The following is an 18,523-nucleotide window of genomic DNA, read 5'->3' as shown; positions in this document are numbered from 1 at the left end:
GCTGGATTAATATGTTCATTAAATATACATAAGAGATTTATAATGAATATTTAAGTTTACACCTAGTGGGCATATCTGCATGAGATTTTTACTATGGAGTAGACTAGTTAGCTCTGCAGTAAACATCTCAGCATCTACATGAGCAGGGCTATTAGGCTGGAGTAATATACTCCACAGCAGGGTAAATGTAGACGCTGAAGGGGTTGGCTGGGGCATGAAGGTGCCTCAGTGCAGGGACTGTCTGCCAGCTAGCCCTACACTGGAGCACCCTTTTGCCCCAGCTGCCCTTCTGCAGCATGTTAATCTCAGTCAGAGCAGCCCTGGGCTCCCTACTATCCAGGGGTGCTCGGACCTGGCTCAACATGCTGCAGTTATGTATGCAGATGAAGACATGGCCAGTCTTCCATAACAGCCACTTTTATTCAAATGTAGATGAATCCTTGAAAAAATCTACTTTATGTAAGTAATTGTGGCTCACCTATGCTCAAGTGATGACTTTTAGGAAAATTAGGTAAACCAATGGTATTTTTCTTTGAGTGATGTAATATTTAATAGAATTTTTTTTTCTTTCAGAAGTCCTATTTATTTGGCTATACACAGTTCATCGATCAGTCAACTTGGCAAGTTAAAGCTCTTTCCTTCAAGTATGCAGGCATTGCTTAATTTTATCTATGGTATACTATTAATGGGACTACATTTAAGTCAAGGTACATGAAGTATAAGCATATGTGTGGCAGCAAGACATGAGCTTCCAAGGCAGTGAGTGGCCTGGAAGCATCAGGAGACCCACACCCCTAAGACTTACCAGTAGGCACATCAGTGGCACAGTCTGGGGAAATCCCAACACTGCTCCCACCGCACTCTATCAGTGCATGCTGGCTCTGGCTGGCAGGGTGCATGCCAGAATATATCATAATGGTACACCCAGCCTCAATGGAAAAGGCCCCAGAGGAAGGAGCATGGTGGGGAAGAAGCTGGCTCCCATTGCAACTTGCCCTGGCAAGTTGGAACAACTCCAGTTCCCACACATAAAGACTTGGAGGAATCTTTAAAATGGATGAGAGTCCCAGACCTGCTCCTGAGCCAGTCAAGCATTGAAGATTCCTCGCCGTCCTGTGGAAGGAAGGAAGACAACTAACTGTGAGTTGTATGAGGTGAGGAGAAAGGATTCTCCAGCAACCCTCAAAGAACATGTAGAGTGTGGACCTACTGTTAATTTAATGAGGAGTAAAATCCCATCCAGGGGAATATAATTTTGAACAGAGGTAGTCTGACAGACCAGTGGACTTAATTAAATTGGGGCTTAAGGCTTGTGCTAAGTATTCACCAGGTACTAGGGGACATTGATGGTGCATTTGCAACATTAACAACATGATTAAGACCAACAACATCAGGCTAGTACTAGGATGGGAGTATAAGGGGAGGCAGAGCCCAGAGGAACACCAGGAGTCCTGGTCTGCCTGTGGCCCATAGTACAATGGAGAACTTTCATAGATTTCATAGACATTAGGGCTGGAAGGGACATTGATTACAGAGAGTAGCCATGGGGGAGGGTACAGGATAGGGCTGTATCACAGAGTAACCTTAGAGCAAACAGTGTGGCTAGGTAACCTTTGATCATGCATCTCCTTTTACAGCAAGCTATATATCTAGATAGATTTCAAGTAGTTCATTCGCAAGTATCATCCAGAGGCTGACTGAGCTTTCCTCTGGAGGCAGGCAGTTCATGGGGGGTCAGTGAGTTTCCAGAGAGATCCCTACTAGGGCTGTGTGAAGCTTCAGTCCCTGATTCAATTCAGCATAAATTCGGCCCCATTAGGTAGCCAAATCTCCGAATCCAAATCAAATCAGAGCCTTTAATCTCTCTAAATCGAAACTGAACCCTTGGAATGGATTTGGAGAGATTCAGAGAGATTTGGAGATTCAGACATAGACACAGTTTTAATGTTTTTTCTACATACCTCTAGGCAGCAGGGGGCTCATGAGTGCTGCAATGCTGGGGAGGATGGAGTGTCCCACAGAAGTGTGAGGGAATCCCCAGTGTGGTCAGCAGCAGACCTGGAAGTGGACCAGAAGCACTTCCAGTCTGCATCACAGCTATTTGGTCTACTTACTTCTGCTGAGAGCAATTCCTTACCAAATTATGCTTAATATCTGGGATTGTGTTGGGTGAGATTATGCTCCAACTATGTTTGCTTTGAGTAGTGGATGATCAAAGAAGTGGGATTTACATAGATAGCCTATGGTTATTGAGCAAGTAAATCAGTCACTATAGAAATACAACTTTAATGAAGTGCAAATAATTTTTAAAAATGCACAGTTCAGGGGCAGTAGCTGAACAGCAGCCTTGGAAGATGAGACAGTTCCATTTGCCATAGTTTTTATAGTGACTTCTTTGACCACAAAATGACTAAATATTTTGTCATTTATTTATTAAGGTTTAGATATGTAATGCCTCAAATTGTGATTATGCACCAGAAAATAATTGTAACATTGTGTTGTAGATTATGTAGGATGTATGAACATATTTGCAATCTTCCCCCCAAAACCCAGCCTTTGAATTTATATAGGACAAGGTTTGCTTTGTATCGCAGCTATTGCCTTGGGAACAAGTAATCACATGGTACAAAATGCTAGTGAAGCATGCTCAGTGAATGCATAAACATAGTCCGTTTCTCATTTATTTGTTGTGAATTCTCTTTTAAATTTCTTGCTGTCAAGCATGCCTGTGAGGAATGCTTAATTTATATCATATCTGCAAGCATGGTGCAGAAGCGTGGCAGTGCTGTGTACTGTTACTGCTAAAACGTAGATTAATGTAGAACAAAACAATTTGCACTCTTTCTGTGAGAAGGTTCAGCCTTCCAGAATGCAGACTCTTTACAATTTCATTACAGAGAATTTCTTCTGTTTAGGGGTGGAGAAATTATCTAAAATAGAAATCACAACAACAAGCTCCCATCTATCAAAATTGTCAAACAGGACTTTCTTTGGTCATTTGAAGCCTATTTGTGGATTACTAAGTCCCCCCCGCCCCACACACACACACAAGCTTTTGACAATCAGTGTTCCAATTGCTTTCCTTTGTTAAGTTAAAAACACAAATGCATAAAGAAAAAAGCCCACGCAAAGAAAGGTAATCACATTCATCCACAACATATTTTTGGGGCAGGGTGCTTTTTTGGGGGGGAGGTGGGTTTGGGGGGGGGGGGCAATAAAAGACTGTTTTAGAATGCAAAGCAATTCTGCTGATCATTGTACTGCAGCACTGTTGGTTGGCATTTGCAGGTTAGAGTGTGTCTAGAATTCATGATAATCCCTTCACAGAGTTCCACAGCCTAGTAGAGATTACAGCTGAGTATATAAGTCCAGACCCAAACTGGAATCCCTAAAATATAAGTTATCTGGAGCTGACTTGATTCATGCTCATTTGTCTTTGCTAACCTGAGATAGACATAATTCACAGTGCTTTAGAAATAATTAAATTCATCCCAGGGTACTGAAGGCACTACACAAAAGGATCTTGGAGCTATTAACAATAGTACTTACAAAGTCATGGGAAATGTGCAAGATTCCAGAGGACTGGAAAAGGACTCGCATAATGTACATCCTCGAAAAAGGCAGTTGGCGGGGGGGAGTTCAGTCATATTGGTCAGCTTCAGTTCAATACCTAAAAATTTCCTGGAGCAAATTTTAAAAATTTAAATTTGAAAAAAGCAGTGGGGAGGAAAGACAGATTGATAGGTGCCAACATGGATTTGTTAAGAACAAATCATAACAAATTAACTTGATCATCATCTTTGACAAAGTAACTAGTAGGGTGGATGAAATGAATGCAATAGACATAGTATACTTAGACTTCAATACGGTTTTTGATAAAGTGCCATATGACATTCCCATAGACAAACTGGAGAAATGTGGGCTGGATAAAATTTCTATAAGGTAGATATTTAATTGGCTCAATAACCACAAGCTAAGGGTTCAATGTCAGGATGATAGGAGACTTTAAGTAGGGTTCTACAGGGATCTGTCTTGAGTCTAGTGGTATTTAGCATGTTTATCAATGATCTGGATGCCAGAATAGAGGGCTTCCACTGGCACAATGATGTGAAACTGGGAAGAACTGCAAATACTTTGGAAATCATGAGTAGATTCCAAAAAGAACTTTTCAGATTAGAGATCTGGGCTAGAGACAACAAAATGAAATTCGATGTACACAAATGTCAGGTGCTACACCAGGGGTGGGCAAAATATGGCCCACGGGCCAGATCTGGCCCACCAGGCCATCCAGCCAATGGGACCCTTCCATAAGCCCTCTGTAAACCCTGGCCCTCATTGCCCCTTTGCAAGCTGGAGCCTCCATGCAGGAGGTGTAGTTCTGTTTGCTAAGGAACCACTCTCCCACCCCAGCCTGGCCTGACCTGCCCCCTGCTCCAAGCCAGGGGGAACTGGAGACAAGAAGCCTCTGCCCAGCAGAAGCTTTTGCTGTGTTACCTCAAAGCTGTTTCCAGCTTCCTGCCTGCAAGAATGGGAATTTGGGTAAGGGCCCCACCAGATTGGGGCCAGGGACTCCCACTGGAAGAAAGAGGATGGGACCATGGGGAGCCATGCACTGTGGAGCCGGGCTGGTCCTGCGTGATGTAGGAGCTGAATGCTATGAGGCTGGTTGGGGGTGGCCCTGCATGCTGCCACCACATGTGGCTGGGGACTGGGTGGGAGTGCAGGAACTGCTGTTATTGGGGCCATTTTGGGCTGGCTCTGCACCCTGCCACCATGTACAACCAGGGACTGGAACAGGAGCTATGTGTCATGGGGCTGGGTGGGGTTGGGCCTACACATTGCCACCACCTGTGGCCAGGGACTGGGGTGGGAGCACAGGAGCTGTGTGATATGGGACCACATGCAGCTCCAGGGACTCGCACACTCTAGGGACTCCAGGGACACTTGCAGAATGGGACAGGACAGTTGATAACAGTCAGGAGAAAACTAAACTCTTTCATGAATATTTTGCATCAGTGTTCCTGCATACAAATGGTGATCACCTGCCTGGTTGGATGGATGTGGGGGTGAGGTGTGTGGGGAGTGATTGTCAACCAATGGTCACTGTTAAACTGGTGAGGGAGAACTTGGAGCAGCTGAATGTCTTCAAGTTGGCAGAACTGGATGGAGTACACCTGAGAGTGCCGAGGGAATTGGCTGGAGTCATTGCGGGACCATTGGCAATGTTATTTAAAAACTCATGGTGTTTGGGAGAGGTCTCAGAAGACTGGGAAAAGGCCAATGTCATGCCAATCTTTAAGAAGGGGAGGAGGGAGGATCCACAAAACTATAGGCTGGTCAGTTTGACCTCCCTACTGAGTAAAATTTTGGAAAAAAATTATCGAGAAGTCCATTTTTGAGAGACTGGCAGAAGGCATGATGCTGCAGAATAGCCAACACGGTTTCACTGTGAGCAGATCATGTCTGACCAACCTTGTCTCCTATGATCAAGTAAAAAACTGCTTAGATGTGGGAGACATAGTTGATGTCATATACTTGGCTTTTAAAAAGGCCTTTGTTACAGTCTCCCATGACACTTTTATAAAAAAACTGGGGGATTGTGAGCTGGCAGAGGCCATGATCAGGTGGGTTGGGAACTGGCTAAGAGGTCAAGCCCAGAGAGGGTTAGTGGACCAGTCTGTATTGTCTTGGCAGGAGGTGGCCAGTGGTGTCCTTCAGGATTTGATTCTTGGCCCTGTGCTGTTCAACATCTTTATCAATGATTTAGATGAGGATGTGGAAAGCACGCTGGCCAAGTTTGCGTACAATACTAAGTCATGGGGAAAAGCAGTCATGCTAGGGGATAGGATGCAGATCCAAACAGAACGGGACAAACTGGAAAGGTGGGCAGAGAGGAACTGGATGCAATTCAATAAGGATAAATGGAGAGTGATTCATCTGGGGTGAAGTAACCAGCAACATAAGGTGGAGATGTCCTGGCTAGCATGATGGCTGAAAGGTACCTTGATGTTATGGTTGATCACAGGATGAACATGAGCTGCCAGTGCGATGCTGTAGTCAACAGAGATAATAGCATACTGGGATGCATTAGCTGATGCATCACCAGCAGGACTAAGGAGGTGATACTTCCTCTCTACTCAGTGCTAGTGAGACCCAGCTGGAGTACTGTGTCCAGTTCTGGGTGCTGCACTTAAAAAATATGTTGGAATCTTGAAAGGGTCCAGAAAAGGGCCACAAGAATGATTAAGGTCCCAGAGGACAAACCTTATGAGGAAAGGTTAAGGTATCTGGGACTGTTCATCCTGGGGAAGAGAAGGCTGAGGGGTACACTTGTTTGTACGAATACTAAATGACTGTGCAGTAATGACTGAGAAGTCAATGTCTCATGTAGATGCAGACTCAGTTGGATTTTGTGTCATTTCTTCAACTGTAGACACTATAGGAAAGGTATTGGTTTATTATGCATTGCACTTCCAAACCAATTAATACTACTTCCATTTTTGTTTCCCACCAGAGTTAGGTGTTCTGAGAAGCAAGCATGTAAAATAAAAGGCTTCTTTTAAACTTATATATTTGGTCTTTATAGGTTCTTTGCTTCCACTATAGTATTGTCATAGTCCCGGTAATGGATTAGTCACAGATTATGGATAGGCTGGTGAATCTAGTGCTGGTTTTACATTATTTCTGTTTTTGAGGATGTTGAGTTTTGGTATTATTAATATAAAGTCTTTCAAAAACAGCTATTTCTTTGACGATCCTTTGTGAGCTAAAGACTGAATTGGGTATTCTCCCTTTCTTTACTCCAGACCTAGGCATTCCAAGCAGCAAACATTTGAAAAAGAAAGATTGGCATTGAGCTTTATCACTGATTTATTTTAAAGTAGCTGAAGACAGTTATCATTTCATTAGATTGATGTGCCTGCCTCTTCAGTCTCTGTCACTGTTTTTAACAGGAAACCATTTTATTAAGCCTTGGGGTTTGGTTATATACAGATTCTACAGTATATTTTTTTTATATGCTTGGATGCTTTCTCAAGTAACTACCTGAAGCACCTCTAAGCCTTTCCCTGAACTTCTTGTACAATATTTGGGCCCAGTGTTACAGTGTCCCATTCTGAACACTACTCCAAGTGCCTGTAATGAGCCAAGGTCCAGCTGAGGCAGATTCAGTCTAGGACCCCAACTAGGCATAATCAGGGAATCAGGCTGAGGCATTCCTCAGGAAGTGGACCCCAACCACGCTGGCCTAAATAAGTTCCCACTAGACAGCAGCAGGCTGTTTGGGCAACAGACTACCTTACTGTGCCTTTGGTCTTCTTGGAAGTTCTAATACTGACTATGTACTCTGAGCCTCTGGGTTGGCCCCCTCCTGCCTTTTCTCTTCTTGGATTTTTCATCCTGGATCAAATGCTGGCTGTAACGATGACCTTCTCTAAACCTTTAGTTTGCTAATCTGGACCAGGACTGACACTTAGCTTTGGCCTTGGCTTTCACTTCCGTAAACCTCTGACTTTCATAGATTTCATAGACATTTGGGCTGGAAGGGGCCCTGGTGGATCATCAAGTCCAGCCCCCTGCCCCAGGGGCAGGAAGTCAGCAGGGATCATAGGATCCCAGCAAGATAAGCATCCAAATGTGTCTTGAAGGTGTTCAAAGTGGGTGCTTGAACCGCCTCTTGCAGCAGTCCATTCCAAACCTTGGGGCTCAGACAGTGAATAAGTTCTTTCTTATGTTCAGCCTGAATCAGTCGTGGTGGAGTTTGTGACCGTTCGATTTTGTCATCTCTTGGGGTGCTCTGGTGAATAGACATTCTCCCATCCTGATGAGCACCCCGATAAACTTATAGGTGGACACCAGATCACACCTGAGCCTGTGCTTTTCCAGGCTGAAGAGCCCCATGGCTCTCAGCCTGTCATCATAAGGTCTGTTTTCCTGACCTCTGATCATGTGCATGGCTCTCCTCTGCACTCTCTCAAGCTTCTCCACATCCTTTTTGCATTCTGGAGCCCAAAACTGTACACAGTACTCCAGCTGTGGCCTCACCAAGGCCGAGTACAAGGGGAGAATGATGTCCCAGGATTTGCTTGAGAAGCATCTATAGATGCAAGCAATTGTTTTGCTCACTTTAGTAGCCACAGCATCACACTGAAGGCTCATGTTCATCTTGTGGTCAACCATGACCCCCAAGTCCCTTTTATCTGTAGTGCTAACCAGCGTAGCACTACTGAACGTATAAGCATGCTGCAGGTTTTTCCTCCCAAGATGGAGAACCTTGCATTTTTCAGTGTTGAACACCATCAGGTTCTCATCCTCCCATTTCATAAGCCTGTCAAGATCTGCCTGGATCACCCTCCTGTCCTCAGGTGTGGATGCTTTACCCCAGAGTTTGGTGTCATTGGCAAACTTGGCCAGTCTACTTCTGACACCAATGTCCACATCATTGATGAAGATGTTAAATAGTATAGGCCCTAGGACAGAGCCTTGAGGGACCCCACTGGTCACAGCGCACCTTGACTTAGTTCAAGGGGATCATGCTACCCAGGTCCCAGTCAATCCTTACACAACCTTTACTTTTAATTTGATGAAGATGAGTTGGTATAATTATGTAGATAAAAATAAATGATTTCACTGTGCAGTCAGGAATGCCTGAGATTAGAGACATCTTGCTTTGCCTTTGTTTCTCCTTTTATTGTCATTTACAATAGCTTTAAGTAGGCATAATGTAAACCCACAATTCTACACTCACAAATGGTAAAATTTTTACAACCAAGTTACTACATGCACCCTCATGTGTGGTAACATCAAGCAGAATAACCTATATTTAGCTAGCCTTAGATCCCGCAAGAATTATGATACAGCAAACAGGAAAGCTGATGCAGGAGTTTGAGTGGGAGTTTTCAGAATGAGTTCCCTCTCTGTGTTCTTTCAGTGTAGGATTGGTGAGTTACCAACAGGTTAAGTGAAGGGAAAATTGTTTTAACCTTTATGAGGTAAGAAGAGTAGCAGCACTCTAATGGCTGGCAGGCATCATTCTGCCAAAAGCACTACTACTGCTAGCTCCTTCTCTGTCTATACCTGTGTGGGCTTTGTCCAGGAGGAGTTTCTAAAGAAGGACCCAGCTAGTTTGCAAACTCTGCAAAGCTGGCAGCAAATTCTTCATCCCAGGGAGGCCTGCCATCAGTCCCTGCCCCCATCTCCCCTTTGGGGAAGGCTGGGGCTCAGCTGAGGCACCATCTTGGCCACTCAAACTGAGGGAGAAGGACCTAGCCAGCCTTTGGGTCCTACAAAGCCATCAGATTTTTCCTAGGCAGGTGATGCTGAAGGTTGGTACTTAAGGGACTGACTGAGATGGGGCTTGAGTATCTGTCTTTACTTTTTGGTTTGGGTTTTTATAAATTTAGAGTTATGTTATGTTGCATTTTGGAGGAGGCTTTGGAGGAATATTGGCAGAATTTAGGGAGATCTCCCTGGGGGTGAGGTGGGGATTTGGGGGGAGTTAGGCAGGGATGGGGGGTACAAAGATATTTCTTGTATGTAACTGTGAGTGACAGTAGAGAGATGTGGTTGGGATTGGCAGGAAGATTTACCTTTGTATGGGTTCATGGCAGGAAGGTTGTGAGGGAGGGAAGGCATAACAGGGTACCTGAGGTGGTGCCTATTACTAGAAGGAATACAACTTAGCCATGCTGGAGTTGCAATGGGAAAGGCAGGATGATATGGAGTGCTAGGAGCCCAGGTGTTCCCAATGAAGTCCCACCTGGGCCACAACAGGAAATCATGTGGAATCATGGCTATGGGAATTGGCTCTCAGAGGAGGAGCCAGAATATAAAAAAGGGCAGGGGGATAAAAGGAAGCCCCCAGAGAGTGAACATCTGGAGCAACAGGGGCCATGTGGACTGGCAGAGCAGAGCCCTGAGACAGCAGACATCCAGAATCCAGATGCAGCCCAGAGAACACAGGTACTTACTGGGGGCAGGAGGCAGCAGAGACTTCCTTGGTGGAGACAAGAACACCTACCTGGGTGAGCGGAGACTTAGCACAGGGTCCCTCCTGCAGAAAGAAAAGATGGGGAGCTGGTTCACAGGGCAGGGAGAGAGGAATCAATTTTCCTCTACTGCTGAAGGAGCCCAAAAAGGCTAGGCTATGAAAGGACATTTCAGAGGTCTGGTGGATGTTCATGCCAAAAGAGAGGGGTGGACACTAGGAGCCTGAAGAAGCAAGGGCCAGCCAGTACCACTCCAAACCAACCTGTGGGCCACTTGGCAGGGACAACTGAGGAGCTGTGAAGTGAGCAGGCTGAAGAGGACAGCCTGCTGAGAAGTACAAGCCAAGTATAGTCAGCAGAGGCCAGCTAGTTAGGGGATAGATGGAAGGGGGATTAATGGGACCAACCTGAATAAGAGGGAGGAAGAGTCCTGGAGAGGCATGTATGCCCAGAATATCACAGGTGTGGTGTGGACAGAGTATAGGGGTTGGAGAAGCCCTGTGAAGAGACAGGGCTCATGACCTGGCCACATATTGTAAGCTGCTCTGAACCTTTACAACAGGGCAGAAAAATAAATATATAACTATATAATCATTTCCATCTAGATCCTCACTTGTCTTTGTGGGAAATGTAAACTGCATATCCCTGCCAAAACACAGCTACATGGAGGACTGCTTCCCATGTAATAAGTGCCTGCTGCTGAATGCCATCAGAAAACAGGTGTTTTCTGAGGCAGGGGCAGGTGTCTAGGCAGAGAAGTACGACAGATTGCAGAGCCACTCGCCATCATTGAAAACTTATGGTGATCAGAAGATATCTCACATAATTGGAAAAGGGCAAACATAGTGCCCAAATTTAATAAAAGAAAAAAAGGAGGGTCACTCCAGTCAGCCTCACCTCGGTCTCTGGAAAAAATCATGGAGCAGATCCTCAAGGAATCCATCTTGAAGCACTTGGAAGAGAAGGTGATCAGGAACAGGGAGCATAGATTCATCAAAGGCAAGTCATACCTGAGAAACCTGCTTGCCTTCCATGATGAAGTGACTCACTCTGTGGATGCAGAGAGACCAGTGGATGTGATATACCTTGATTTTAGCAAGGTTTTTGATATGGTCTCCCACAACATTCTGGCAGGCAAGCTAAGGAAGTATAGGCTGGATGAATGGATTGTAAAGTGAATAGAAAACTGGCTCATTGGGTAGTAATCAATGATTCAATGGCTAGTTGGCAGCCCAGATCCAATAGAATGCCCCAGGCATTGGTCCTGGGTCTGGTTTTGTTCAATGTCTTCATCAGTGACCTGAAATATGGCATAGAGTGCAACCTTAGCAAGTTTACAGATTACACCAAGCTATGGGGAGTAGTAGATACAATGAAGGGCTAGGATTCAGAGTAACATAGCCAAATTGGAGGATTGGGCCAAAAGAAATTTCATGAGGTTCAACAAGGACAAGTGTAAAATCCTGCACTGAGGACAGAACAATCCCATGCACCAGTACAGGATGGGGACATACTAGCTAAGCAGCAAGTCTACAGAAAAGGACCTGGGGGTTAGAGTGGACAATAAGCTGAATATGAGACAACTGTGTGCCCTTGTTGCAAAGAAGGCTAATGCCATACTGGGCTGCATTGGTAGGAGTGTTGCCAGCAGGTCAAGGGAAGTGATTATTCCCTTCTATTGAGCACTGGTGAGGCCACATTTGAAGTACTGTGTTCAGTTTCACCCCACTACAGAAAGGATGTGGGCAAATTAGATAGAATCCAATGTAGTGAAATAAAAAGTGGAAAGAGGGCTGGAGGACATGACTATGAGGAAAAACTGGAGCAACTGGGCTTATTTAGTCTATAGAAGAGAAGACTGATAGGGGATTTAATTGTAGTCTTCAACAACCTGAAGGGAGTTTCAAAAGAAGATGGAGACAGATTGTTCTCAGTGGTGGTAGATGACGGAACAAGGTCTCAAGCTTCAGCAAAAGAAGTTTAGGTTAAATATTAGGAAGAATTTTCTTACCAGGAGGGTAGTAAAACACTGGAACAGGTTACTCAGAAAGGTGGTGGAATCTGCATCCTTGGAGGTTTTTAAGACCTGGCTAGACAGAGCTTTGGCTGGGATGATCTAGTTGGGGATGGTCCTGCCTTTAGCAGGGTGTTGGACTAGATGACCTCCTGAGGTCCCTTCCAACCCTAATTTTCTATGATTCTTTGATTCCTAACCACTATTGTGGTAAAGAACACATACCAAATCCTGACATCAGGGAAGAAGGAGCACACTACACTTGCACAACAAGCAATACCATTCATCCCAATGGCTTAAGGAATCAAGGATACTCATTCCCCTAGTAAGAAATGATGTTGGGAGTGACAACACCCTTATGCTGAAGATGGAGACATCCATTCATTGACTGGACCTATTGTATCCAGAGATCTGCTGCTGGCCAAGAGTCCAAATCCAAGATGTTATAGAAAGGTGCCAGAGACTCATCCAGTCCTCTTACTAGTACCTTATGTTTCTCATCCATGTGAGGACTATTGATACTGCTAGGGGTGACCCTGACTAGATCAAAAGTGTCCCAAGAACTGTTTGGTCAAAGGTGAAGGGAGAAGGGGGTTAAAGCTATGTTCCCTGGAATCCTTCCAGTCCAGGGTAAAGGCCCATTCAGGGGCAGAAGCATATTGGCTATTAGCACAATGCTGTGTCAATGGGAAAAGGAATGGGAAAGGGGGAAAAGAACAAGATGTCATAGTGGGTGGCTGCTATAGGCCAGGGGTAGGCAACCTGCATCATGCATTCCACAAGGGACGTGGGCAGCATCTATGTGGCACATTGCAGATTGGGAAAAGGACAGAAAGTACAGTGGTAAATATGGATGGGAGCAGAAAGCAGAGTAGCAGGTGGGATAGGAATCAAAGAGAAGAAAGCAGAGCAACAGATCAGGCTGTGGAAGGGTACTGGAGTGTCATAGGGCTAATTTATGGCACACCTGCCATAAACGTTGACCCACACTCTTTTAGGACATAAAACTTACTGCTCTTGCTGCTACCATGGCATGGACTCACTGCAGACTGGCATTCTGGCTCTCCCTTCAAATCAGTATCCAGGGCTGATGCCCTACTGACTCAGCCATTATCAGTTTGAATCCTCTCAAGCAGAGAAGGAATGGAACCTTGCTCTTTCTCATCCAAGATGACTGCTCTGACCACCATGTATTACATACAGGAGAATATCACCATTCTCCAACTTACTTCACATTCTCTTCTTATGAGTACCAAAATATTTTGCTTTGAGTTCTATGAAGTATGAGCTATGTTATGAAGTATTTGGTATCAAATCAAGTTCTGGGGTTTTTTTGTGGAATACTGAAATGTTAAGTTTTGGTTACTCTAAACCAATGTTTAGGAGTCTAAGTTTACTGAGAGTAAGTCTCAGTGGCCATGTCTACATTAGATGCTGACTGTGCAGTTCCCCATGACTAATGCACAGTAGTGTTGTGTGACAGGAAGCATGACATGATGGTACTGCACAGTAGTCAAAAGCTACTGCACAGTCTGCATCACAAAAGAGCTGTTCCTTGGTGTGACTGCACAGTCAATCACCTGATCATGCTGTAATGACTGTGTAGTAATGACTGCATAGTCATGTGGCCAGTACCATTTAGTGGATGTGTCTACATCAGACACTACTGTGCAGTCATTACTGTGCATTTATTTAGTACTTGTGAAGGTTGATGCTGACCCACCTGGAGCCTGTTTGTTGCCTTGCTAGGATAGGCTGTTACTTTTTAAAACTCCCCTGCCATGACTTTGATGTTAAGGAGGAAAACATAGGAACAATCCTAGGAGACAAGATGTCTGTTAATGATTCAGATGGTTGGCTCCTCTTTGCAGGACTCCACCATCCCCATACCTTGCCCTATCCACACCAGATGTTTCATAGATTTCATAGCTTTCATAGGCATTAGGGGCTGGAAGGGACATCGTGAGATCATCAAGTCCACCCCGCACCAAAGGCAGGAAGTCTGCAGGGATAAGATGATCCCAGCAAGATAAACATCCAAAAGCCTTTTTAATGAGTCCAAAGTATGTGCTTGCACCACCTCGGGGAGGGGGGGAGGGGAGTCTTTTCCAGACCTTGGACACTTGGACTGTAAAGTTCTTTCTTATATCAAGTCTGAATCATCCTTCTAGAAGTTTGTGGCCATTGGACCTAGTTATCCCTTGGGGAGCCCTGGTGAACAACAGTTCTCCCAGATCCTGACACCACCCCCCTCTTATATACTTGTAGGCAGCCACCAAGTCTCCCCTGAGGCTTCTCTTCACCAGACAGAATGTCTCTCAGCCTCCCCTCATAAGGCTTGCTCTCTTGGCCTTTGATCACATGGGTGGCTATCCTCTGGACTCTCTCAAGCTTATCCACAGCCCTCCTGAAGTGGGAGGCCCAAAACTGGATGCAGTACTCCAGCTGCAGCCTCACTAAGGCTGAGTAAAGTGAGAGGATGACGTCCCTGGTTTTGCTCAGCATGAATTGGTATGTATATGCCAGAGTTTGGTTTGCTCTGCTGGCCACGGCATTGCATTGGGGGGCTCATTTCCATCTTGTGGTGAACCAAGACCCCCCAGGCCCTTTCAGTCATGGTGCTAGCAAGTGTCCCACCACCAAGCCTATAAGTGTGATGCTATTTTTTTTTCTCCAAAGGTGGAGTACCCTGCATTTCTCTACATTGAATGCCATCAGGTTTTGGTCTGCCCACTTTGCAAGCATGTCCAGGTCAGCCTATATGCCCAGCTTACCCTCCAGTATGACAGCCTTCCCTTGTAGTTTAGTGTCATCTGCAAACTCTGCCAGTCCAAATCTGATGCCCAAATCCAGGTCATTAATGAAGATATTGAAGAGTACTGGCCCAAACACTGAGCTCTGGGGGACTCCACTGGTAACCTTGCACCACTTTGATTTGTTCCCATCGACTAATACCCTTTGGGTCTGACCCTGGAGCCAGTTCCCCAGCCATCGTACTGTGAGATGGTCAAGGCCGCAGTTCCCCAGCTTGGTCATGAGGACATCATGGGAGACAAAGTGAAAGGACTTCTTGAAGTCCAGATAAATTACATCAACCTCATCTCCCCTGTCCAGGCAATGCATCACCTGGTCATAGAAGGACGGTCACAGATGGGATTGGTCAGGCAAAACCTTCCAGGAATAAAACCATGTTGCCTGGCCTTCAGTAAGGTGCCTTCCGCTAGCCTGTTGCATATGGATCCCTTGATAATTTTCTCCAAGATCTTTCCAGAGATGGACATCAGACTGATAGGTCTGTAATTCCCTGGATCTTCTTTCTTCCTTTTCTTGAAGACTGGGACCATGATGGCTCTTTTCCAGTCTTCCGGTACATCACTGTCATACTGCAAGCACTATGAGCTTTCAAATATCTTGGCCATAGGGCCTGCTATGATGTCCGCCAGCTCTTTTCAGACTCTTGGGTGTAATCCATCTGCACCCATGGATTTGTGGATGTCAAGCCTCTCAAGGTGTTCTTTCACTTGATCTATGTCAATTGTGGGCCCATCTCTTGAGCCCTGGTTGTTTTGCGTCCTGTCTGACAGCATGACCCCCTTGGGTGGGTGGAAAACTGATGCAAAGTAATCGTTTAGGAGACTGGCCTTTTCTTAGGCACCAGATCTCAGCTGCCCCATTTGATCTCACAGGGGACCAACGTTGCTTTTGTTCTTCCTCCAACTTCCCGCATATCTGAAGAACGACTTTTTGTTATCCTTGATTCTGGCAGCTAGCCTAAGTTCAGTTGCTCCTTTGGCTTTTCTGGACCACTCCCTACAGGTATGGGTTCATGCTGAGTAGTCCTCCTTGGTGATGATTCCAGTTTTCTATCTGGTGTAGGCTTCTTTTTTTTTGGTTCAGGAGACCAAGAAGTTCCCTTTAAGCCAAGGGGGCTTCCCTGCCCTCTGACTGCATTTCCTGTGGGATGGGATTGACTTCCCTTGAGCCTTTAGGATTGAGTTTTTTAGAAACAACCATTCCGTATAGACTCCCCTGACTAGGGGGCTATGGTCCCCTAGTGCCTGACCGACCAGTCTCCCGAGTTTGGGGAAGTCAGACTTCCCAAAGTTGAGGATTTCTGTTTTACTGAAGGATTTTACCACCCTGTGTTGGACAGAGAAGGTAATCAGATCATGGTTGCTGTCACCAAGCTTGCCTTCAATCCTCAGATCACTCACCAGATCATCCCCTTTGGCCAGAAACAGATCTAGCAGTGCATCTCTGGGCTTGCTGTTCCTAGTCTTTGCTGCTGGGAGTTCAAATTTCTGGCTATTGGGTCCCTGTTCAAGGTACTCCCTTTATTCCAGCTGCCTGCCTCATTCTTCCCTGCATGGGTCCCAAGCCAGTTGCTCCCTGGTTCAAATCCTGCCCTTGACACTCAGGGCTGGGACTGGAAAGATTACCCTGCTGGGTTATAACCTCTCTTTTGCCCCTCTTATCTTCCAGGTCTCCAGAGAAGCTCATTTCATCCTCTCGGATTTGACCCGCTGGCTGCCTCGTCATCACTTTGTCTCCAACTTTTCTCAGGTAAATCAGTTGCCAGGACTCCCCTCCAAGTCCCGGGGTCAATCCCCCTCTGTTGTGGTCTCTCCACACTTCTGTCTCATTCTTCTTTCCTGGGGATCAACCCTGACTGCTTTGTTGGCATCCCTTTAATCTCATGCACTAGCCAATTGGGCCTGCTGTGGCAGCATGTGATCCGCTGCCTCTCTTTCTCAGCTATTCCCTTTAGGGTCTCTGGTGTGGCTTTCTTCTTGTCTGGGTTGGCCACGTCTCTTTCTTCCCTCCGGGTTCATCTCAGAGCAGCTGGGTTCACTGTTGAAGTCTTTGATCTGCCATGGCCGCAGCTTCCCCAGATGATTCCCCTGATCAGCCTGGACACGACATCCCTCCCACCCAGGTTTGCTGCATCTTTTCCTTTGTCTGGGTTCACCCCAGTAAGATTCTTCTCTCTTTACTTCCCTCATGTGCTTGTGGCAGTGTGTGTTAACCGCCCTGTCACAGCACTTGTATTAACAAGGACTAAATAAATGCACAGCAACTAGAGTTACTGCGCTGTAGTGCCAGTGAACATCTTTTAGGCAATGCTACTGTGCAGTAGCTTAATAATACTGTTCCTGTGCTGTGACATGCTACTGAACAGTATTTTTTGGCTACTGTGCAGTCAGCATCTCATGTAAACACAGCCACTGAGTCTCAATGTTTACTAAGTCTAAATCTTAGTAACTTTCATAGGGAATAATGCTTCCAAGTCACTTAAGAGTCTTTGTAAATCACACACATGACTTTGTACATCTCTTGACCATATCTGTCAGCAAGACGCTACTAGAACTCTAATTATAATTTTTTCTCACCAAAAGCCATACGGAATTTAAGCAGCAGCACCAAGATAGATGCTTTCCCTTCTCCCAGTGAAATCCAGATTAGTGGGATAATTAGTCACTAGAAAGATGATTGATCCTATGGTTTTATGATGCTATCATCCTTCTGAAATGTGACAACTGACATGAGAGGGTGGGGGTGAGGAGTTAATACAACCAATAACTAACTGGCAGGTGGGGGGGATTGAATTGGATTGTCATGCAGGAAGGTGAAAGGCAACGCGAAGCACAGAGCTCAGCTGGTAACTTGTTTGCAGCTGTACAGGGTCTGCAGTTCAACAACTTGGACAGGCAGGCAGGAAAGCCCTACTTGATGTTTTTTTTCCTCATCTGCTCGTCTGATTCACAGAGCACAGAATAATTCCTCACCTTCATTCCTTGAATTTCAGCTCCAGTTGTTACCCTGCCATCACTGCCACCATTACCACCATTGAAAAAAACACAGACCACATAGGAAGCCTGATAATGTTGCCCAGACAGATAGAATCTTCAGGTCCATCAGTAGCTGCATGGTGTCATTGCAGGAGATACCAGGACAGGCATATCAAGCTGTGGCTAAGTGTCAACCGGGTAATGCAGCAGGAGGCATTCACAGGAAAGTGAGAGAGAAGGGCAGCTCATCTCAGAAACATAGAAAACCAGTATTGCTTATGTTCAGTGATAGTAGCTGACTATTGCTGATTATTGATCTTGTTTGTTAATTTAAGCATAAACAATGTCTATGGTTACTGTGTGCTGGTAAAAAAGGTCTTGTAATGAAACTCGCTGTTTATTGCCTGTGGTTGAAAAAGTTGAAGAGTACAGCTTCTTGATAATGGTTACCTTGGTTAATAAATCAGCAAAGGTTAATTATGTAAAAAACTTTTCTGTCTTCTTTTCTTTCAATGTGGGCAGCCAACAGGAGATCATCAGGCCAGGGTCCTGGGCTTTGTTTCTGGCTTTGCTGTCATCACTGCCAAATAAACAGTTATTTGCAACATTGAGGGTTGCTTAACTTGTAAAACTGGAAAAAACAGTAAGGCCCCAAGGGGAAACATCATGACACATAGCGGGCAGAATACTGCAGTTTGGGAGTGAGGGGCACTGGCAGGGTCAGGGGTGCCCAG

The 18,523-nt window shown here is 45.4% G+C and overlaps 1 long non-coding RNA gene across 2 annotated transcripts; it reads left to right on the top strand.

Annotated features, from left to right (window-relative positions):
• Positions 1-577: 577 nt before the first annotated feature.
• LOC132244502 (uncharacterized) lies at positions 578-18,277 on the top strand. 2 transcript variants are annotated; one of them, XR_009456016.1, is made up of 3 exons: positions 578-1,140; positions 16,483-16,563; positions 17,807-18,277. It is a non-coding gene; the product is annotated as an uncharacterized LOC132244502 (long non-coding RNA). The 2 variants fall into 2 exon arrangements; XR_009456017.1 differs by lacking the exon at positions 578-1,140 and adding an exon at positions 9,873-9,960.
• Positions 18,278-18,523: the final 246 nt, after the last annotated feature.

Source organism: Alligator mississippiensis, chromosome 12, assembly GCF_030867095.1.
Source record: "Alligator mississippiensis isolate rAllMis1 chromosome 12, rAllMis1, whole genome shotgun sequence".
NCBI lineage: Eukaryota > Metazoa > Chordata > Crocodylia > Alligatoridae > Alligator > Alligator mississippiensis.
Note: the sequence above shows the minus strand (reverse complement) of the source record. Positions and strands in the feature narration are given on the sequence as shown.